General features: G+C 43.6%; 1 long non-coding RNA gene across 2 annotated transcripts in view; it reads left to right on the forward strand.

Annotated features, from left to right (window-relative positions):
• Positions 1–2,238: 2,238 nt before the first annotated feature.
• Positions 2,239–24,463, forward strand: part of LOC141101277 (uncharacterized) — a 132,315-nt gene continuing 110,090 nt past the window's right edge. For both annotated transcript variants that reach the window (XR_012234925.1, XR_012234926.1), the window contains exon 1: positions 2,239–2,370. This is a non-coding gene — a long non-coding RNA (uncharacterized lncRNA). The remainder of the gene's footprint in view (positions 2,371–24,463) is intronic.

Genomic DNA, 24,463 nt, shown 5'->3' on the forward strand with positions numbered 1-24,463 from the left:
ACCCATGGCCCCCCTTACACCATGAAGTGGCATATCCTGAGCAAAGTCGAATGTGATCCTTAAGGCTATGTGTACACGTTGCGGAATTGCCGTGGAAATTTCCGCAGCATTTCCGCAATTCCCGCTGCGGGTAAACACACGCGAAATCGAATGCATTTTTCCCTCTAAAAACAAGCGTTTTGCAAGCGTTTTTCACTTGCAGAATGCTTGCGCATTCCAAACAATTTCAAGCATCACTTGGAAATGTGATTGACAGGTTGGTCACGCTCGTCAAACATAGTGTTTGACAAGTGTGACCAACTTTTTACTATTGAGGCCGCCTATGCAGCATCAGTAGTAAAATATAGGATGTAAAAAATAGAATAAAAATAAAAAAGATTGTTATTCTCACCTTCCGATGGCCGCCGATCTTCTTCACGCCTGTCTCCACGTTCTCGGCATCTTCCGGTCCCAGTAAGCCTTAGCACGAATGACCGCAATGACGTCGCTGTCTCGTGAGACCACGATGACATCGCGACTAGTGAGGCCGCGACGTCATCGCGGTCATTCACGCTAAGGATTACTGGGACCGTAAGATGCCGGGAGCGTGGAGAGAGGCGCGAAGAAGATCGGCGGCCGTTGGAAGGTGAGAATAACAATCTTTTTTATTTTTATTCTAGTTTTTACAGGGGTATGGTACCCAGGGCCTGGAGGAGAATCTCCTCTCCTCCACACCGTGGATACCATCCGCACATGAAGCGCTAACTTCACGCATGGTGGGCACAGCCACATGCGTAAAATGAGCAGTTCAATGCAATCCTAGGACGGCGGAATCGCCGCGATTCCGCAAAAAGAATGAGCATGCTGTTTATAAAAATAAAAAAACCGCTATGTGATTCCGCAGTGGAAAAATCCGCAGCATTAGCACAGCAATTGCGGTATCCCATAGGTTTGCATGGGATGCTTTTTTTTTGCGTTTTCGCGGCAAAATCGCGCGTTAAAAAACACCGTGAAAACGCAAAAAAAAGTTGCATGTGCACACAGCCTAAGGCACGTCTCGCTTCAGCTATTGTTTTTATGGCGGGGTTCCAGCAGTTATACCTCTAGAACTATCTCCAAACTCAGTCTTTACAGCTGTCGTGAATAGAAAACTCATATCATGCCCTGGCCACCAGGACTGGCTTGGAGACCACTGTGCTAGGATATCTAAATCTACAATATATTCATAGAATAATAGATAACATATCTTGCGCACAAGGGTGCAGCTTTTTGGAAGCATAGGTTGCACTTGAGCCGTGGACCTTGAGGATAGATCCCTGTGCCACCTAGTAAGACACCAGTATCATAAATGAGACATGGTAGAGAGGGGGCCACGTAACAGATTGTATCTCAGAAGATTCAAGTTTTGTCTTAGAAAATATTTTTGGTCCTTTGTAGAGATGAATGGATCAGGTAACATTCGAATTTGATTATGTGCGCTTTTTTGGCCCAGGAAAATCGATATGCATAAAAGCTATACTTTACTAATTTTATGTCCCTTATTATAGTCTGACCCCGGAGCTTAATAAACATGATATGTAAAAAATGAAAAAAAAATCCTTATACTCACCTCTCACCTCTCCAGCTCCTAACCTTCACCCGTCTGGTCCTTGCACATCTTCCAATCCCAGCCGCTTGCACTGAAATTCACGGGCCTCTGACGCTGGGCTGGGACTTCTGGGTTTCACGTAGCCCGAGAATTTCATGACTCACTTGCACAGAATCCTCCTGGGTCTCAGCAAAAAAGGATGTCCTGGTCCAGCGTAAGAGGAGGAGATCTGTGAACATGGCGAAGATGGGTGACATGGAGGGACTGGAGAGGTGAATCCGAGCAGCAGAGAGTGGCCAAATGTAATGTGTTGTCTTTGAAAGAATGTAGGTGCGGATTTACTGTCCCCCCTATATTAGGTCGATGACTGCAGAGATAATAGAAGTCGTCATACTCGTCAGCATAAAAGAACCGATTCACATGCAGCTTCCTATACAAAAATAAGACTGTAAGATGCAGAGCCGTAGATACCACGCTGTTGTCCTGGCAGGAGCTGAGTACACGTGATTCCATTTCATTAAAGGATTTGATATTTCACAAGTTTTAATGACTCCCATTGTGCCTTCGGGATAGCGGAGTGATAGACCGCCACACCCTCTTGCAGTCATTGGAAAGAAACGATGTTCTCACTAGTATTTTTTTTTTCCGTATTGAAGTCTTTCTTCTTAAATCCCAAATCATAAAAGAGCATACTGAACCTACTGAAGATTTTGGTGGGTCTCCAATTTGAGATTGAAGAACTTTCTGTGCCACCTTTCTTAACATAAGGAAGTGCATTATGCAGTGAGGAACATTCCAAAAAAGTGAGTATACCCAATTTCACATCATTAAGGATCAGTTTGTTACAGGAGGACTTTTTCTCTAGAACTGACATTTAATCAATTATTAAGTAATTTTACTGACATTTAATCATTGGCAAATTAAATTACATAGCTAAGTGGGAATTGTTACCGAGTGTGATTTCAAAATACAATAATTACTATTATGCTAAAGACCATTGTGTAAGTGCGTAACACAAGCTCAAAAACAGATAACACAATCAAAAAACAGGATCTATCAAACCCCCATATGGGTACTATCCCTGTGAAGCTCCTGAAAAATATTGAAACACCGAGAACATGAAGCAAAAACACAGAAATTTTTTTTCAAATAAGCTAAAGATTGATTTCTTTAATTACACAAACTATTAGCATAATCACTGAAATAGATAATGCAGAGTAATCCGATTTAGGCCACAGATGCCTAGATGTATGACATAGTACCACAAATGAGACATGAAACTAGGGCAAGGTGATACATAGTGAATCAAAATAAATCCCCTAATCACATAATCAATACAGAGTAAAGGGCCTAGTGCAAACTTCCAACATTAGTAGGGAAAAAACCTAAATGCCATATAGGTAGGGAATACTAAATTTGCATGGAGATTTCTCCCAGTCCTTGGTCAATGACCACTCAAATAGGACTCACTACCTAATAAACTAGGGGGCCTTAAATAACAAAGTAACTCTCACCCATATTAATGTCCATCGGTAGTCATGCACCCCGACGCGCGTTTCACAATGGCTTCCTTGGGGATGTCTCATTTGTGGTACTATGTCGTACATCTAGGCATAGAATCATAGAATCATAGAATCGTAGAGTTGGAAGGGACCTCCTGGGCCATCTGGTCCAACCCCCTGCTCAAAGCAGGATTCGCTAAATCATCCCAGTCAGATGTCTGTCCAGCCTCTGTTTGAAGACTTCCATTGAAGGAGAACTCACCACTTCTCGTGGCAGCCTGTTCCACTCATTGATCACTCTAACTGTCAAAAAGTTTTTTCTAATATCTAATCTGTGTCTCTTCCCATTCAGTTTCATCCCATTGCTTCTAGTCTTTCCTTGTGCAAATGAGAATAAAGTTGATCCTTCTACAATGTGACAGCCCTTTAGATATTTGTAGACAGCTATTAAGTCTCCTCTCAGTCTTCTCTTTTGCAAACTAAACATTCCCAAATCCTGCAACCTTTCCTCATAAGACAGGGTTTGCAGACCGGTCACCATTCTGGTCGCTCTTTTCTGAACTTGCTCCAGTTTGTTGATGTCTTTTTTAAAATGTGGTGCCCAAAACTGGACACAATATTCCAGATGAGGTCTGACCAAAGAGGAGTAGAGGGAAATAATGACTTCACGTGATCTAGACTGTATGCTTCTGTTAATACATCCTAGAATTGCATTTGCCTTTTTTGCTGCTGCATCACACTGTTGACTCATATTCAGTCTGTGATCTATTAGTATACCCAAGTCTTTTTCACATGTGCTGTCACTTAGCCCTATTCCTCCCATTCTATATATGCTTTTTTCATTTTTATTGCCCAGATGTAGTACTTTGCATTTCTCCCTGTTAAAAACCATTCTGTTAGTTGCTGCCCACTTCTCCAGTTTATTTAAATCTTTTTGAATCCTCTCTCTCTCTTCTCTAGTATTAGCTATCCCTCCTAGCTTTGTGTCATCAGCAAATTTAATCAGTTTACCCTCAATTCCTTCATCTAAATCGTTGATAAAGATGTTGAACAATACAGGGCCCAGGACAGAGCCCTGTGGTACCCCACTTGAGACATTCTTCCAACTGGATGTGCAGCCATTTACGACCACTCTTTGGGTCCGATCACTAAGCCAGTTATGAATCCACCTAACAGTTGCCTTGTCCATTCCATACTTAGTCATTTTTTCAATAAGGATTGTATGAGAGACTTTGTCAAATGCTTTGCTGAAGTCAAGATATACTATATCTACAGCATTTCCTTGATCCACCCAATCAGTGATACCGTCATAGAAGGAAATTAAGTTAGTCTGACATGACTTATTAGTTAGAAACCCATGCTGACTCTGTTTAATCACTTCATTCTTATCCAGGTATTGACATACATGTTGTTTAATAATTTGTTCAAAGATCTTTCCTGGTATAGAAGTCAGACTCACCGGCCTATAGTTGCCTGGGTCCACCTTCTTCCCCTTTTTGAAGATAGGAACAACATTTGCTCTTCTCCAGTCTTCTGGCACTTCTCCTGTTCTCCAAGAATTTTCAAAGATTATGGAGAGGGGTTCAAAAATTTCTTCTGCAATCTCCTTCAGTACTCTGGGGTGTAATTCATCTGGACCTGGAGACTTGAATTCATTTAGGTTAGCTAAGTGTTTCCTCACTATCTTTCTGTTTATAGATATCCTGGATTCTTCTATTCCCTTAATAGGACAGTGAATAACAGTTGATGTTGCATTTCCTTTCTGAGAGAAAACAGATGCAAAATAGGAATTTAAAAGTTCAGCCTTCTCAACATCCTGTCTTACCATTTCATCATTTTCATCCTGTAAAAATCCTATAGCATCTTTGACTTTTCTTTTACTTTTGACATATCCCCAAAATCCTTTATTATTGCTTTTGACATCTCTTGCAAGCCTCAATTCATTGTCAGCTTTAGATAATCTGATTTGTGCCCTGCAGGTTCTGCAGACAGCATTATATTCTTCTTTAGATATGCCTCCCTCTTTCCATTTTATAAACATTTTTTTCTTCCTTTTTAGCATGTGCTTAAGTTCTGTGTTCATCCATCCTGGTTTCCTTAAATGCTTCCTATTCTTCCCTCTTTTCGGAATTGTTAACAACTGTGCTTTGAGAATTTCATTTTTCAAGATTTCCCATCCTTCCTGGACATTTTTGTCTTTAAGGATATCCAGCCATTGGATCCCTCCAATTCTCTTTCTGAATCCCTTAAAATCTGCCTTTCTGAAATCTAACCTTGACGTCTGAGTCTTCACAGGTCTTCCACCTCTAGTAATCCAAAATTCTAAAATAGCATGGTCGCTACCTCCTAGGGTCCCAGCCACTTTTACCTCCTCAACCATTTCCTCCCTGTTTATAAGGATTAGATCCAAGGTAGCAGTTCCCTTTGTTTTCTCCCTTACCTTTTGGAAGATAAAGTTGTCAGCAAGAGAGGATAAGAATTTCCTTGACCTGTTAGTTTTGCCTGAGAGAGATTCCCAACAAATGTCTGGATAGTTGAAATCTCCCATGACAACTATGTCATATTTTTTGGAGAACTTGGCCATCTGATGCATAAAGAGTTCATCTATATATTCGGCTTGCACAGGCGGCCTGTAGTAAATGCCTACAATGGTGTCCTTTCCATTGTTCTGTCCTTGTATTCTTACCCAAACAGTTTCCACAGAACTCCCAGTCTCTGAAGCTTCAATCTCTGTGCAGATATACGCGTTTCGAACATACAATGCGACACCCCCTCCTCGTTTATCAAGTCTGTTTCTTGCAAATAAGTTGTATCCTTCTAGTCTTGTATTCCAATCATGTGTATTGTCCCACCAAGTTTCAGTGATTCCAATTACATCATATTTCTGTTCCTGTGTTAGTAGTTCCAATTCTCCTTGTTTGTTGCCCATGCTTTGTGCATTAGTATAGAAACATTTTAGTTTGTGATTGGTTTCTCTTTCTCCAATGTTTTTATTAATTAGATTCTTTCGTCTTTGTTCTTCCTTTCCACTTCTAATAGCAGAGTTCTCAATAGCATTTGTCAGGTGTATGGCTTTTTCTGGTCTTTTGCTTCCCTTCCCATGTTGTTCTAGTTTTAGGCATCTGTGGCCTAAAACGGATTACTCTGTACTATCTATTTCAGTGATTGTGCTAATACTTTGTGTTATTAAATAAATCAATTTTTATCTTATTTAAAAAAAAATTCTGTGTTTTTGCTTCATGTTCTTTGTGTTCCTAAGGACCATTGTGCGGCGTTTTGTATATTTGGAAGTATTTTGCCACAAATTCCATAAACTAATAATCATTTTTTTAAGGACACATACAAATTATATTTCTCAAGACTGTCTAGTTCCGTAAAATGGCACCATGAATGACTATGATGGTAGTAAGATCCTGGATGTTGGATGGTACTGACATCACAAAATCCATGTTGAAGATATGAGAATATGGAAGAAAGACCAAAAAAAAAACAAGACAAGACATGACAAGGCAGGCCAAAATCTGTACAAAGGGAGGCCTTACTGATAAGAGTAGTCATGGTTGACAGACAAGAATCTACAAGGCTACCCGATGGGTCACAATCTGGAAATAACATATAGATACAACTGTCAGGTACCAAAGATTATCTCAGTTTAGATACATCTCAATCATCTGAACTTTTGTTAGGTTCATTATTTTAAGGGCTTGAACAAGTCAGGCTGATTTATGTAGATAGCAACATGGTGGCCAAGTGTGAACCTTCAAGACTACTGGTGGGCCACAATCTGCACTCAACAGTTGGGTACAGTTTTTAATATATTCTAAGATTACACAAATTATCTAGATTATAAAAACTCATTGGCATAAATAAGTCCAACAGATAAATTCCATTTAATAGAAGAGGTTCATTTGCTTTGTGTTGTATAACTGATAACACCTCCATATACAATAGATAACACAGGATCCACAATTCACAATGGGTGAAGTCACATCTCACCTCCTCGGTAGGGGCAACCGACGGGGGTGGTCCGTTACTGGCCGCAGACAGACTCAAGACAGAGACAGGATCCTGTCCAACAGGTCTTCTTTATTGATCACTCTCTCCACGACCCACAGCAGCACTCAGCAGCTGCGCGACAATCTCCGCAGCCTCACACAGCAGCTGCTTGACAATCTCCGCAGCCTCACACAGCAGCTGCTCGACTCCGTACACAGGCCTGGGTACCTTTACTCTCTTCCTTTGACAAATAGACGTCTCTCGCGGCTCCTTCACTGTGGCTGCCCTAGGCCTACCACCACAGCATATCACCAGTCCGAGTTCGTTCGTTTTGTGGTACCCCAGGCTGTCTCTGTCTGTGGCCCTTCCTGTCAGGGCCACCCTCCGTGACCTGTTTCAGCTGTCAGTCCCCCTCTGGAGCTTCTTTTCTCTCCTCAGCAGACCTGGTTGTTTCCTGTGCTCCCCTCGCTGACTGGACCTTCCAGAACCTTCTCTCTACCTTTTATAACCTTCCCTTTCTGGTAACTCCGCCCCCCATGACTTGACAGTTTTCTTAGCCAATGGCTGATGTTTAGTCCTATCCTCACCCTCTCCACTGCCCTCTAATGGTCAAACTCTACTATTACACTCTCTTTATTTCCAGCTGTTTTCCATCTCTCACTATAACAGTCCACCTACAATGCACTACACACTTTACCTTCCTATTGCAGACAGGTCCGTCCATCAGTCCACCTTCCCTACACAATGACTGATAATTCCTCTATATGCAGTAGATAACACAGTATCCACCATTCACAATGGGTGATGTCACAGCTCACCTCCTCCTCCTGTTCAATGACTGATAACACCTCTATATACAGTAGATAACACAGGATTCAACATTCACAATATGCGATGTCACAGCTCACCTCCTCCTCTTCCTATACAATAACTGATAACACCGCTATATACAGTAGATAACACAGGATCTATCATTCACACATTTGCACTGAAGGGACCTCATGCACACATCAGCGTTTCATGTACATTTTCTATTCTTTTTCTTTACGGTTGGGGGGAGAGTAGAACACAAACATATTTTAGCCAATGAAACGTTTCACGCATCCATCATTTTTTTTTGAGGACCAAAGTGTCTCAAAAAAATTGAGATACATCAATTTGCAGGCCAAACGTTATCTTTAAAGTGAGTTATGACTGCACACATACCATCTGTAAAGTATCTGGGTGCTGCCCATTTTTCACTGACATGCTAGGAGAAGATTTGGAAACCTCCATCAATTTTTGTTTTAATTTTATGAGAAAAAAAGGATATCACAGGGTTGGTAAAAACTGACATATGGACCAACATATGCTCCCACCTGCTAACACTTTCTCTGCTCCTCCTCACTGCCGATGATATTGCTCCAAATCCTGGTCCTCCTCACCACATTCCCACTGTCATTTCTACCTCCCATCCACACTCTATCACAACTTTCCGTAACCACTCCAACCTTATACCCATTCGCCCAGCCCCTGCTTCCCCAGTCCCACTAACAGGAGCTTTATGGAACGCTCGCTCTGCCTGCAACAAACTTTCCTACATCCATGATCTTTTCATTACTAATAAACATTCCTTCCTCGCCATCACCGAAACCTGGCTTACCCCCTCTGCAGCTGCACATTTGTAAGGTGGATTCCACCTTTCCCACACCCCCCGCCCCAGCAGCAAGCATGGTGGAGTTGGTTTTCTCCTGTCAGATAACTGCTCCTTCACCCCAATCCCACTACCACCCTCCGTTACCCTCCCTTACTTTGAAGTGCACTCTGTGTGCATTTATTCCCCCTTCAACTCCAACTGGTTGTCATTTACTGCCCCCCAGGGCCAGCCACCATCTTCTTTGACCACTTCACCACCTGGCTACTTCATTTCCTTTCCACTGACATCCCCACTATCATTATGTTTGACTTCAACATCCACATTGACACTTTCCTCTCAGCTGCCACTAAACTTCTATCTCTCACTTCCTCATTCGTCCTCAATCAATGGTCTTCTGCAGCCACTCACAAAGATGGCCACACACTGGACTTCAACTTCACTCACCTCTGCTCCCTTTCTAACCTCTCTAACTCAACTCTACCTCTTTCCACAATCCCCACTCCACAAACTTGCATACCCTCGCAGAAATCTTAAACTCCTCAATCTACACTCTGTCTGAATCCCTCCTCCCTCTTAGAGCCATAAGTTCCCAAAACAATGCAGATGCCGCTGCCGCTCAATATAACACCACAATAGCTGAAGCTCTGGAATCAGGTTGCCCCTCTCACACATACCAAAGCTCCCAAAATCAACAGACAGCCCTGGCACACCAGCCTGACAACTGAGACAAGCTACTAGGGTTGCTGAGCAGAGATGGAAAAGATCCCACTCCAACGAGCACTTTATCGCATTCAAACAGTCCCTCACTAATTTCAAGGCCATACAAACCTACTTCTCTTCTCACATATCCACCCTGTCTCACAACCCTAAACAGTTATTCAACACCTTCAATTCTCTCCTCTGTCCCCCAGCACCTCCTCCCTCTCCTCTCATCTCAGCTGAAGACTTTGCTTCATTTTTCAAGCAGAAGATTGATAACATCAAAGACAGTTTTGGTCGACAACCCCCAGAGCCCTTCCTCCCAAGTGCTCAGCCCTCCTCTCCCAAAACCAACTTCTCCACCATTACAGAAGATCGACTCTCCACTCTGCTCTCAAGATCACATCTCACCACCTGTGGACTTGACCCGATCCTTCCCACTTCATATAAAATATCACCACAGTCTCCAACCCTAACCCATTGTTTCAACCTATCACTAACAACTTGTGCTTTCCCCTCAAGCTTTAAACATGCCTCAATCACATCTATCCTCAAAAAGCCCTCTCTTGACCCATCCCCTGCATCTAGCTATTGCCCTATATCACTTCTCCCCTATGCCTCAAAACTACTGGAACAACATGTCCATCATGAACTGTCTGCCCACCTCTCTTCTTGCTCCCTCTTTGACCGCTTACAATCTGGCTTCCAACCACACCACTCCACTGAAACTGCCCTAAGTAAAGTCTCCAATGACCTATTAACCGCCGAAGCCAAGCGACACGACTCTATCCTCCTCCTCCTGGACCTGTCCTCTGCCTTTGACACTATGGACCATTCCCTATTACTACAGACCCTCTCATCTCTTGGCATCACTGACTTGGCCCTATCTTGAATCTCATCATACCTAACAGACCGGACATTCAGCGTCTCCCACTCGCACATCACCTCCTTGCCTCGCCCCCATCTGTTGGAGTCCCATAAGATTCAGTCCCTAGGGCCTCTGCTCATATCCATTTACACCTTTGGTCTCGGACAGCTCATAGAATCTCACGGCTTTCAGTATCACCTCTATGCTGATGACACATAGATTTACATCTCTGGACCAGATATCACCTCCCTACTAACCAGAATCTCACAATGTCTGTCTGCTATTTCATCCTTCTTCTCTGCTAGATTTTTAAAACTTAATATGGACAAAACAGAATTCAACATCTTTCCCCCATCTCACTCGACTCCCCCAATGGACCTATCCATTAAAGTAAATGGCTGCTCACTCTCCCCAGTCCCACAAGCTCGCTGCCTTGGGGTAATTCTTGACACTGATCTTTCCTTCAAACCACATATCCAAGCCCTTTCCACTTCCTGCCAACTTCAACTCAAAAATATTTCAAGGATCCGTGCATTCCTCAACCAAGAATCTGCAAAAACCCTAGTCCATGCCCTCATCATCTCCCGACTACTGCAACCTTCTGCTCGGTGGCCTCCCCTATAACACTCTTGCAACCCTCTAATCTATCCTAAACTCTGCTGCTCAACTTATCTACCTGTCCCCCTGCTACTCCCCGGCCTTTCCTCTCTGTCAATCCCTGCACTGGCTCCCCATTACCCAAAGACTCCAGTTCAGAACCCTATCCATGACATACAAAGTCATCCACAACCTATGTCCTCCATACATCTGTGACCTCGTCTCCCAGCACTTACCTGCACGCAACCTCCGATCCTCCAAAGATCTCATTCTATACTCCCCTCTTATCTTCTCTCCCCACAATTGCATACAAAATTTCTCCCGCACATCCCCCCTACTCTGGAACTCGCTACCACAGCATATCAGACTCTTGCCTACCTTGGAAACCTTCAAAAAGAACCTGAAGACCTACCTCTTCCGAGAAGCCTACAACCTGAAGTAACCACTGATTGACCAAACTGCTGCACGACCTGCTCTACCCTCACCTACTGTATCCTCACCCATCCCTTGTAGATTGTGAGCCCTTGAAAGCAGGGTCCTCTCTCCTCCTGTGCCAGTCATGACTTCTATCATTTAAGATTACTGTACTTGTTTTTCATTATGTATACCCCTCCTCTCATGTAAAGCACCATGGAATAAATGATGCTATAATAATAAATAATAATAACAACAATGGATCAAAAAATGGACATAGTGCGCTTATTAAAATGTGACTTGTGAATTCGGCCTTGTAGGGTATGAAAATGTCCAATTATTATTTACTTATAGATTTCAAGGAGTATTAACAAAAGGATGGCAGGGAGAAATTCATGGGAGTACAAAAAATACCCAAGGAATACAAGTATTTACTACAGTGTCATGTAAACGTTTGGGCACCCCTGGTCAAAATTACTGTTGTTGTGAACTGTTAAGCAAGTTGAAGATGAAATGATCTCTAGAAGGCCTAAAGTTATAGATGTTACATTTCCTTTATATTTTAGGCAAAAAAATAGCCATTTTTTAACATTTTAAAAATTGCAACAAGGAAATGGGCCGATGCAAAAGTTTGGCCACCCATGGAGGTGTGTGCTCAGATGACTTTGACCAAGGTTTCAGACCTTAATTAGCCTGTTAGGGTTATGTGTTGTGAGTTCATTTTCCGGTCCACCTGTTGTGAGTTCTCCTTCCAGGCGCCCTCTGGTGGTAACTGGAGGTAGTGAGGCTGATTTAATCAGTAGAGATATGCCACCTGATAATGAGGATGACGATTGGACCTCAGGAATCTCAGACTGGATTTAAGACAGCCGACGCCCTAGTCTGGTGCTGGTGATTGGTAAGTTTTTCTGCTAATGTTCACACTTGATTTTGTTGGTCTATTCAGTTTTTTGTGTGGTCAGCCAGCCATCATTTGCTCAGCCTATTTTCCTGCCTGTGTTTGTGCTTTCATCTTGTGTCACCATTAATACATGTGAGGGGGCTGTCTTTCCTTTGGGGTCTGCTCTGGGGCAGATAGTTTTCCCCTTTTCTTGCTTTAGGCTTATTTAGTCCTCCGGCTGTGACGAAGCGTCTAGGACCTTCGTAGGTACACTCCACGGCTGCTGCTAGTTGTTGTGGTTAGGATCAGGGATCTGCAATCTGCATAGTTACCAACCTCTCTGGTTTTCTGTGACTTAGCTTGTTTAGTCTTTTCCTCCTCGGTGACCCATTCATAACAGTTATGACTTGTCCACTGTTATCATTAGGAAAAGCCAGGTGATGCAAATTTTCCAGCTTTCTAAAATCCCAGCTGCCTCTAACCTTGTGCCAAAAACCAGCAGCCATAGGTCCTTCTAAGCAGCTGCCTAACACTCTGAAAATGAAAATGGTGGAGGCCTACAAAGTGAGAAAAGGCTATAAAGAGATAGCAAAGTGTTTTCAAGTTACCCTTTCCTCAGTTTAAAATGTAATTAAGAAATGGCAGTTAACAGGAACAGTGGAGGTCAATATAAGGTCTGGAAGACCAAGCAAAATTTCAGTGAGAGCTGCTCATAGCATTGCTAGAGAGCCAAATCAGAACCCCCGTTTGGCAACAAAAGACTTTCAGAAAGATTTAGCAGACTCTGGAGTTGAGGCACATTGTTCTACTGTTCAGAGACAACTGTATAAATATGGTCTTCATGGAAGAGTCATCAAAATAAAACCTCTCCTGTGTCCTCAGCATAAAATTCAGCATCAGAAGTAGGCAAAGAAAATCTAAACAAGCCTGATGCATTTTTGGAAATAGGTCCTGTGGCCACAATGATCAAAGGTATGTGTGGAGAAAAAAGGTCACAGAATTTCAGAAAAATAACATCTCGCCAACCATGAAGAATGGGGTGGATCAATCATGCTTTGCATGCTTGTGGTGCAGCCGATGAGGAATCATAATGCCAGGTCAGTTTTAGCATTTTGTGAACATGGTAAACCCTCCCAAAACAAAATCAGTTGTGGAATTGCACTTTTGTTTGCAATTTCACCTCACTTGGAATTTTTTTCCTATTTTCCAGTACACTATATGGTAAAATCAATGGTGTTGTTCAAAAGTAAAACTTGTCTCAGAAAAACAAGCCCTTACATGGCCGTATTGATGGAAAAATAAAAAATGTTGTGGCTCTGGGAAGAAGGGAAGCAAAAATCGAAAACTCAAAAACTGAAAATCCCAATGTCGTGAAGGGGTTAATAGATGACAAAATACAATAAAAAAAGAGAGACACACAGGTAACAATTGCTGGAGAGCAGAGATGAGCGAATTTGTTCGGATTGAGTTCCGAAGACGATCGGAATCGAATATTGTTTTTGCAATATTTGTCGAACACATCCGAATGTCATTAGAATCAATGGGAGTAGAAATTACCGAATATGTTCGAAACCGATCATAAGACATAGATTTGGCATGAATATTGTTTGAACATGTCTCGAATAGGTCAAATCAGATTCGGGTACAAAATCCGAACAAATTTGCTCATCTCTACTGAAGAGTTATGTACATGGAAATAGATGTCAATTTATACCTACTAGGTAAACATGGGATCTCCTAAAGTGGTGACACAATGGTCAAAACTAGAGTCCTCTCATTTGAGGATATAATATGATATACACGATATAAATGTGGATAGTTTTGACCATTGTGTCACCACTTTCGGAGATCCCAGGTTTACCTAGTAGGTATAAATTGACATCTATTTCCAAGTACATCTCTCCAGCAATTGTTACCCGTCTGTCTATTTTTTTTGGACTTTGTAATTACTATTTTTCTATTAATATTTTGTAACCAATAAAATGTATATTTTAACCATTCAATCTCCAAATTTTCCTCCTGTTTATATTAGGTACTAACCATTCCGGGTGCCCGAACAAGTGCATCAGCCCATTATACTTTTTTGTAATTTTTAAAAGGTAAAAAATGGCAATGTATACGGTATATATTTTTTGCCTAAAATGCAAAGGGAATGTGTTATCTGTAACTTTTGGCCTTTTAGAGATCATTTCATCTTCCACTTGCTTAATTGTTCACAATAACAGTAATTATGACCAGAGGTGCCCAAACTTATACATGCAACTGTAACATCCTGTGCCAGGAGAGTGAAGAGGTCCTCTTTAAAGGAGTATTCCCATCTCCAGGAGTGTTTTTTATTTTCATATAAATGTGTAAAATTTGATGTTTTGTAATATTTCAAATAAAGGACTATATTTTTGCTGTGTGTTTATTTCAATACTTATTATGTGGTTAATAATGGGGGCTTCTTATAGTTGCTTCTCCATTACCAACCCCTAAGACATGCACAATACACAGGTAATATCAACCCCAACCCTATCACCCCACTTGTCACTGCCACGTGGGAAGAGCGAGGCTAAGCACCAGATTTGACACATCTTATTGATGCGCCATTTCGGGGTTATTAGCATCAGTCTTCAGCTTGGGGCTTTCCCTTGGCTGGTTGTGAAAGTTGCGCAGGAGCTCACGCCGTTTTCTAATTTAATTCTTTGTTTTACAAAGGAAGGACACAGCAGCTGCTTAATAAAACTCCCATTATTGTCTCCTGGTCGCACTGATCTCAGGGTGACCAAGCGACGATAATGAGAGCTACCTTCAGCAGACGGCTGGTGCCTGGCAACAGTGTGAACTGTACTGCTCCTTCCCAGGCACTGGTACTTGCCACACTGATAACAACTCTGATCTCAGCGAGATCAGGCAACAATGATGAGAGCTTCTGTCAGCAGGTGGTGCCAGGGATCAGCACGATCTGTACTGTACTGTACCAGGCGCAGGTATGTATCACACGCACAGAACACAGATGTGAAATACGGACTGCACAGACAGATGTCACATACGTACATATGGATGGCCCACAGACCATGGATCTGACCAGTACTGGATTTTCCTGTACTAACTAACTGTCACTATTGGAATAGATACCCAGGCTACTGCAATGCCCTGCACATGGGGTATAGTACTTCTAATTTGAAATGTCGCTTACCCATGTGCAGGGCATTGCAGTAGCTTAGATATCCATGGTTACTTACGGCCACTCATATAGCGACAGTTTGTTATTATTATTTATCATGCTTTGCTTATATACACTGCTCAAAAAAATAAAGGGAACACTTAAACAACAGAATATGACTCCAAGTAAATCAAACTTCTGTGAAATCAAACTGTCCACTTAGGAAGCACCACTGAGTGACAATCAATTTCACATGCTGTTGTGCAAATGGAATAGACAACAGATGGAAATTATTGGCAATTATCAAGACACCCTCAATAAAGGAGTGGTTCTGCAGGTGGGGACCACAGATCACATCTCAGTACCAATGCTTTCTGGCTGATGTTCTGGTCACTTTTGAATGTTGGTTGTGCTTTAACACTCATGGTAGCATAAGACGGACTCTACAACCTACACAAGTGGCTTAGGTAGTGCAGCTCATCCAGGATGGCACATCAATGCGAGCTGTGGCAAGAAGGTTTGCTGTGTCTGTCTGCATAGTGTCCAGAGGCTGGAGGCGCTACCAGGAGACAGGCCAGTACACTAGGCGATGTGGAGGGGGCCGTAGGAGGGCAACAACCCAGCAGCAGTACCGCTACCTCCGCCTTTGTGCAAGGAGGAACAGGAGGAGCACTGCCAGAGCCCTGCTTAATGACCTCCAGCAGGCCACAAATGTGCATGTGTCTGCACAAATGCTTAGAAACCAACTCCATGAGGATGGTCTGAGTGCCCGATATCCACAGATGGGGGTTGTGCTCACAGCCCAACATCTTGCAGGATGCTTGGCATTTGCCACAGATCACCAGGATGGGCAAATTCTCCACTGGTGCCCTTTGCTCTTCAAAGATGAAAGCAGGATCACACTGAGCAGATGTGACAGACATGACAGAGTATAGAGATGCCGTGGAGAGCGATCTGCTGCCAGCAACATCCTTCAGCATGACCGGTTTGGCAGTAGGTCAGTAATGGTGTGGGGTGGCATTTCTTTGGAAGACCACACAGCCCTCCAAGTGCTTGCCAGAGGTAGCCTGACTGCCATTAGGTACCGAGATGAGATCCTCAGACCCCTTGTGAGACCATATGCTGATGCGGTTGGCCCTGGGTTCCTCCTAATGCAGGACAATGCCAGACCTCATGTGGCTGGAGTATGTCAACAGTTCCTGCAAGATGAAGGCATTGAAGCTATGGACTGGCCCGCCCATTTCCCAGACCTGAATCCGATTAAACACATCCATCATCCACCAACGTCACGTTGCACCACAGACTGTCCAGGAGATGGTGGATGCTTTAGTCCAGGTGTAGGAGGAGATCCCTCAGGAGACCATCTGCAACCTTATCAGGAGCATGCCCAGGTATTGTAGGGAGGTCATACAGGCACGTGAAGGCCACACACAATACTGAGCTTCATTTTGACTTGTTTTAAGGACATTACATTCCACTTTAATTTTGTGTGTGACTCCATATCCAGGCCTCCATTGGTTAATAAATTTGATTTCCATTGATGATTTTTGTGTGATTTTGTTGTCAGCACATTCAATTTTGTACAGAACAAAGTATTCAATGAGAATATTTCGTTCATTCAGATCTAGGATGTGTTATTTGAGTGTTCCCTTTATTTTTTTAGCATTGTAGCACCATCATATTCCTTATCAGTATGTCTTTGAAGTTTGGTAGGAAAACTGAGAACTCCACACAAACGTGGGGAGAACATAAAAACTCCTTGCACATGTTGTCCTTGGTGGAATTTGAACCCAGGACCTCAGTGCTGCAAAGCAACAGTACTATCCACTGGGCCACCGTGCTGCCTCCACAGCTGGTTAGTTAGCTGTTAGTAGTCGTAACCATGGATACCTAAGCTACTGCAATGCCCTGCACATGTGGTAAGTGACATGGCTAATCAGAAGAACAATACTACATTTCTAATTGGAGTTATTTGCTAATATTATTATTATTGTACCTACTACATATTGGGGTAAGATCGTGGACATGGGAATACTGCTTTAATTCGTTGTACAGTATTTATAACGCAAATTGGGGAAAATACGTGATTGCTGTTCTATATGATCTATTAGTGTCGCATACACGACCCGGAGACAATACCTATAACCTTATAACCTTCACCTAACATGTAGGGTCTTTGCCAAAATCTCCTTGTCTTATGTGCTAAGCTCCAGCTGAGGCGGCTTCTCATCTTTCCCTCCGAGCCTAATGTCTTCCTTCCCATATGTCATTCGGTCCTGTCTCCCACATCTGAAAGTTATTGAGCCCTTTGTAATTCAACCCTTGGTTTATCCGTGTTTTGCAGAGTCCTACACAGTAAGGAAATTTAACAAGGCCGCCGGTGGATTTTATTTACGTGTGTTGGCTCTTGTACATTACTATTCCATTTACTGGGAGGGGATAAACATGAGACGCACAGCGTACTGAGCCAAGCGATAATTTCATTTTAATTTCACTACATACTCAATAGCTCTAGACAGAGTAACGGGGTAAAACATACAATTTTTATTATATAAAATTTTCATGATTTTTTTTTTAGATTTTTTTATATTTTTTGTGTAAAAATTCCTGAAAGAATTTAATAATTTCACATTAGCCACCAGGGCACATGCAATAATCTGGCATTTTTTCTAGCTCAATTTTTAGCTTTGCAATTTAGACCTGGACAGAATCAGCAGAGGGCCATAATTTAATAACAACTCCATAGCACTGCTGGAGGCATAAATAAGGCAGGACATCTACATTGCACCCGTAGAAGATAGGGCTAGGTGTACAGCTCCGAACTACTCTTTAGTCACTGTGTAAGGAGGTGGTGCTGTTATGGACAGTAAGAAATCGGTCGCCCTCCCAGGGCTGTGGGGTACTCGGTACCGGGCCGGTCTCTCACAGGGGAATGTCACAGCAGCGGTGACCCGGTCCGTGGCCCTGGGTGCCCAAGTAAAAGGGAGATTGAATGGTGAAATGTAGTGGAAATGAATAGTTTGTGACGCCACCTGTTGTGTTCAGGAAAGGGAGGTGTTAAACGGACGCTGCATGCAGATCCTCTGGGACTGATGGTATGGTGCAGCAAAGATGTTATAGCTCCCCACAGGTAGAGCTGTGGTCCCAGGACAGTGTAGATGTAGAAGCCAAGGGAAGGCGTAGGTGAGGCAATGTCGAGCACCAAGATGTAGCAGTGCCCGGGTGTGTTGGCGCAGGAATAAGTGGTGGACACCAGAGCATGCAGTTCCAAAGCTTTAGGTTGTGTGCACACGATGCGGATATCCAGCGGATCCACAGCGGATTTTACCGTGCAGAAACGTTGCATATCCGCATTGTGATGTACAGTACCATTAAAAGCAATGAAAAAAAAAATGCTGTGCAGACGCTGTGGATTTTTCCGCGCGGTTTTCCTGCGGTACAAAATCTGCAGCATGTTACTTCTTTTGTGCGGTTTTCCATCTCCCCTGTCTCCAAATCCGCAGGGGGAAAACCGCAAGAAAACCGCAGGAAAAATGGAAGAAATCCACAGGAAAAATGCAGGTCATTTGACCTGCGGATTTCTTCCATTCTGCACGGAAAAATCTGCAGGGCTAAAAAGTCCATCTGCATTCAGCCTACCTCACAGTCTGTTGTGCAAACAGGTGGCTGCCTCCGTGCTGTGTCCTCCGGGTCAGGGGCTCAGTCAACCTCCAGGCCAGATGGAATACTCCTTTCCAACACCCCGCCAACTTGTGCCTTTCTGAACGTCTCCTCTATAGCGCCTTTAGATGAAGTACTCCTAGTACTGAGTTACACTGGAGTTCCTCCTGTCCAATGTTCCTATGAACTCTACTTGTACGGCAGACAGCTGTAGCCTGTTCGGGGACACCATGCTACTAAGTCCCGGCTCACTATCCAGTTGCTGTTGTGCCCCCAAGTCTTGTGTGGGAATAAAGTGGTCACTACTTCTATTCCTCCGGTGTCTGCTGCAGGACCATTAGTATCCATACAACCTCGGGGACCGGGCCCCGGCCTTTTGCTTAGAACTTCTAGGAAGGGTTCTCCTCTAACCCATGTCCTATGTTCTCTTTTACTCCTCACGTTCCGTACTAATCCTTTCTTTCTATGGAGAATCAGGCTTTCAGTCTATGTTGCTCTCTCTCTTCCTTTCCCGTGCCAGCAGACCCAGGTCACTGGGATCTGCTGCAGCACTTCCTTCCATCTATCCCTCTCTCCGGGGATCTTCTTCTCTCCAGCTCTCTAATCAACTGACCTCTAATCCTAAACTCTTCCTGCTCCTTGTAATGTAATCTAGCTCCACCCACCTCCCAGTACGTTTCGTGTTCCAAGCAGGGAGCCACCAATGGGTGCTTTGCTATACTCCAAGCAGGGAGCCGCCGAAGGTGCTTCCACCTTACCTGGATAGTGGGATACCACACCTCAGGAGGAGGTGCAGTACCTCGGTGGTGACTGAGCCTCAGGGGCGGCACATAAACACGCTGCAACTTTGACAGCGCCCCGCTGTCTGCTGTGATGGAATGATCTGCTCCCCCTGTAAAGGACTGTGTTAATGAACTGCCCGAGGCTGAGGAGGGGAGGAGTTGAGCCTGTGAGAGCATGTGAGCTGGAAGCTGCTGCTGAGAGCTGCTGTGCATGGAGCTGTGCAAAAAGGTCGCACAGCCTGAGACTTACTGGACTTGTGAGATTGAACAGACTCGTCGGGTGTAGCAAAGGTGGCTGTCCTGTGCTCCTTTGAGAAGCCACGAAGAGACCAAGAAAGGGATATACAGTTTACAGGAGCAACTCCAGAACCCTGAAGCTATAGACCACGTTTCATGGATCTGCAAGACAGATGTGTGCACCACCGTTCAAGACTGTTGGGGGCCCCCGGGATTGGACCTGAGTCCCCAACATCACCGTAAGTTTGCTCCTATTTGTGCTCATGTCAGGGCATAGTGCAGGCTTCAACAGACAGAACACGGCAGCTGTGTGGCCTGTTTAGTAGAGGCCAGGGAGGTTATACGTAGAGTAGCTTCATTCTTTGTATATTGTTTGGTTTTGCCTGTGTGATATATATTGATCCTGTAATAGTTGAAGCACCCTGCTGTTTGATGGCCCAGCTAAAGAATACAAACTCTTGTAAACTATCTTTTGCCATTGCATACCCCTGTTTGCATCTTCCTTATCCACATAATTCATTGCCTTCCAATAAATTTACCCTTTGTTATTTGCACCTCATCTTGTGTACCGTGGTTCCCAGGCCATCGCTTCAACTGGAAGGATGGGCTGTTTCCATCACTTCACGGGAAATTTACAAATTTCTCGATCTACTGAGCAGCTGCTATAAAAAAAATAAAAAAATGAGCTCAGCGATCATGACAACTCATGCCATCGGCAGAGCCGACATTGGCATTTCATCAACATCGCATTCCACTTACCCATCGGTGTAATCGCAGTGAGTTGCCATGATAGTCGGGGGTCTGTCGAAGACCTCCGTGCTTGTCATGCCAATTCTACTTTGAAGGTCAGTGTTTAATTGGTGTTCATAGGAGACCGTGATTTCGCTCTATATACTGTAGCAGTGCTGATGCCGTGATATGTCCAGTATAAGGCCGGGGTCACACTAACCGACGCAAAATACGGTCCGTAGTTTACATGCGTAATACGGATGAATGACCCCTAAATAGTGCTCCGTATGTCAACCGTAAGCAAGGTGTGGTTGCGTATTTTGCGCATGTCAGCATCCGTATGTAATCCGTATGGCATCCGTATGCAATCCGTATGGCGAGATTTTCTCGCAGCCTTGCAAAATGGGCATTTAACGGTTTTGAGGCCTGCTAACTATTTAAATCATTAGCCTACACCCTATTTATTGGCTCAGGAACAGGTGGCTGTCTCCATTCTGTCCATTTGTCACCTTGCCTTGACTAGGTGTGCTGGTGTTCTTTGTGCAACATGGCAGAGGGTCTGAGTTTCAATACAACTGAGCAGGTTCTCTACAACTGGCTTTTGTCACGCCGCTTTGGCCAACCATACCCAGTGATAGTGGATCCGCGGAGGAGGAGACGCATGTGGGTCCATCCACTTTTGAGGCAACGACTGACAAGAGGTCAATTTCACCGCTTCTATTCTTCTATGCGGGAGCATCCTGTCAAATTCTACCAATACTGTCGCATGAGCCTTGCAACATTTGATCGACTCTTTGAGTGCGCCCTGGGATCACCTTTCAGGACACAAGGATGCGCAAAGCCATATCTGCAGAGGAGCGACTTCTACTCACTTTACGATATGTACTACACAACCACATTCTCTATGTTCATGATGTGTTGCCCAAAGTATGTATTTTTGGCTTCTTGGACTAAGTTTATTGCCCTCATCTTAGTCCACATATGTTTCAACTTACAGACCAGAACGTTATGTGTAATATGTACTGAATATCACTTAGTAATTGTGCAACCAAATATGTGTGTGTTAGTCGCTCTGAATTCCTAACAAGTTTGTTATGTATGTACCTGTTTTTTTTTAATGTGTGCATTCGACAATCTTCCTTTTCTGTTGTTCTTCAGCTTCCTGTCCACTGGCCTGTCTTATGCCGCCCTCCACCATGAGTTTCTCATTGGAAGATCTACCATTTCTGGCATAGTCAGGTCAAAATGTATTGAAATCTGGACAAGACTACATCAAGTTATCATGCCCGAGCCCGGGATGGAAGACTGGTTGAGGATATCAAGGGACTTTGAGGAGGAATGCCAGTTTCCTAATTGTATTGGGGCCCTTGATGGCAAACATATCCGGGTGCGTAAGCCGCCAAACTCTGGCTCCCAATTCTTCAATTATAAACAATACTTTTCTATTGTATTGTTGGCTCTGGCCGACCCTCAATACAAGTTTATAATTGTTGACATTGGGGCCTATGGAAGGACGGGAGACTCTAGAGTCTTCAATACTTCCATTATGGGTCGGCGGCTACGCACCAACCAGTTGGATCTACCACCACCATGCCAGCTACCAGGCTCCACTCAAGAATCGGTCCCTTATGACACGCAATGTCATGAGGCCATATCGCCGGCGCAACCTTGACCACCGGCGCAGAATTTTTAACTTGCGCCTATCACGTGCTAGGCGACTGGTGGAGTGTTCCTTTGGCATTCTTTGTGCTAAATGGCGGGTACTCCAGTCTGCCATTCAGTTGAGTGAACAAAATGTTAATGAAGTGGTTAAAGCGTGTGTGGTTCTTAATAACTTCACCAGGATACATGATTGTTCCTCCTCTGCTGGTGTTGTGCATAGGCCGGGCAATGTGCGTAGGGTGAGACCACCTATCAACCCTCAACGTAGACCGCTCTCTGGGCTGAAAGTGCGTGATATTTTCACTAATTACTTTATGTCACCTGAGGGGGAAACTTCTTGCAAGAGCATGCTGTATCTATGTTATAATATTTGGTTTTATGTGCGTCTAAATATATATATTTCTACCCCTTCTGATTCTATAACTGTTTAATTGCATTGGTAAGCGTATGTTAGTATGCTGACACGGTTTTTGAGAATTGAGACAGAGACGTAAACTATAGTAGACAAATTTTTACTTTTGCCTTTTTTTTGTTTTGTTTTTTTTTAAAGGCAAACATATTATTGCCATATGATAACTGGGGCAATGGGCCAAATTGGCCTTTTTGCAGATGTGAACATTTTAGAAAAATACAATTTTCACACATATCAAAAAAAACCATAATGCAATAACAAAATTGCTACATTAGACATTTTGAATCCAAAGGAAAAAAGAGGTGGTCTCCATCAGCAAAATTATATAAAAAAGATAAAACTCACATTTATTAGGAAGGTTTTCAAATCATATTAATAAGCCACCATGACAGGCAAGGCTACCTTATGCGTTTCTGACACATATTACATGTCTGTAAAAAAGACAATATTTCACTGCGCTATACCGGGAAAGTCAAAGGATCAAAATAGACTACTCACTTGATAGTGCATAGAAGAGGCATGCTGTCCTGATTCAATTAGTCTCTTTTTTGGCAGCTAACTATATTCCCAAATCAAGGCGAACAGCCTGAAGAACATCACGCTCTCTCTATGTATTATCAAGTGAGTAGTCTATTTTGATCCTTTGACTTTCCCAGTATAGCGCGGTGAAATATAGTCTTTTTTACTGACATGTAATATGTGTCAGAAACGCGTAAGGTAGCCTTGCCTGTCATGGTGGCTTATTAATGATTTGAAAACCTTCCTAATAAATGTGAGTTTTATCTTTTTTATATAATTTTGATGCTGGAGAACACCTCTTTTTTCCTTTGTATCCGGATTCAGAGCACCAGTTGAACCACACTGGACCTCTCCTGGCATCAGACCACTTATGGACACTGATGTACGGTATGCGTAAAAAATTTGCATGTTTTTATGCTCTTTTAAATTGTGGTAAGTTGGGGAAGGAGAAGGCGGAAGAGCAGCCTGTGGTTGCTGCTGGCTACTTTGCCCAACATCGCCCTGTGTGGGGGCATACTGTTGCCCATGATGTGGGTAGTGTCCTTCCTCCTGGGATTGTGGGGGGTACTGGCCAGAGTAATAATGAAGAGGGGCATCTTGTAGGCTCGGGTAGGCCCGTGTCTCATACCCACCAGTATAGCCATGTCGTCCCCAACCAGGTAGGGACCAGCCTCCAACACTGGGTGGGAAAAAGTGGCCATATTGGTGGGGTTGGCTAGAGGCAGGCATATGTTGCTGGTATTGTAAAGGTTGGGTAGTGGGAGGAAGGGGGTGAGGTGTAGGCCCATGTATTTGAGGATCCTTAGAGCCTGCTTGAGCAAGCATCTGTGTGGGTGGTCTCATGCGCATTAGATTTCTGGGGGAAAGCTGCCACCTCTCCAGATATTCAAACAGCTCATATGGGGTATTGGGGGGTGTGCTTGCATCAAGCAGGATCTGAAAACATCCTCTAATAAGGAGCCTCACCTCACGGGAAAGGGCACGTAGATAAAGGGCCAGGCTACGTGAGTATGCCTCCTCCCCATCATCTGTATTCACTCTAGCCAGATAGTTGAGGACCCGTGTCCACATTGGTCCGGGTATCTTGGGCAGGGATCTGGCGCCTTCTTTGTCCTTGCCAGGATGTTCCAGCAGGCTGTGGGGAGCCCCGGATCT

Source organism: Dendrobates tinctorius, unplaced genomic scaffold, assembly GCF_039654945.1.
Source record: "Dendrobates tinctorius isolate UK_male_01 unplaced genomic scaffold, ASM3965494v1 ptg000116l, whole genome shotgun sequence".
Taxonomy (NCBI): Eukaryota; Metazoa; Chordata; class Amphibia; order Anura; family Dendrobatidae; genus Dendrobates; species Dendrobates tinctorius.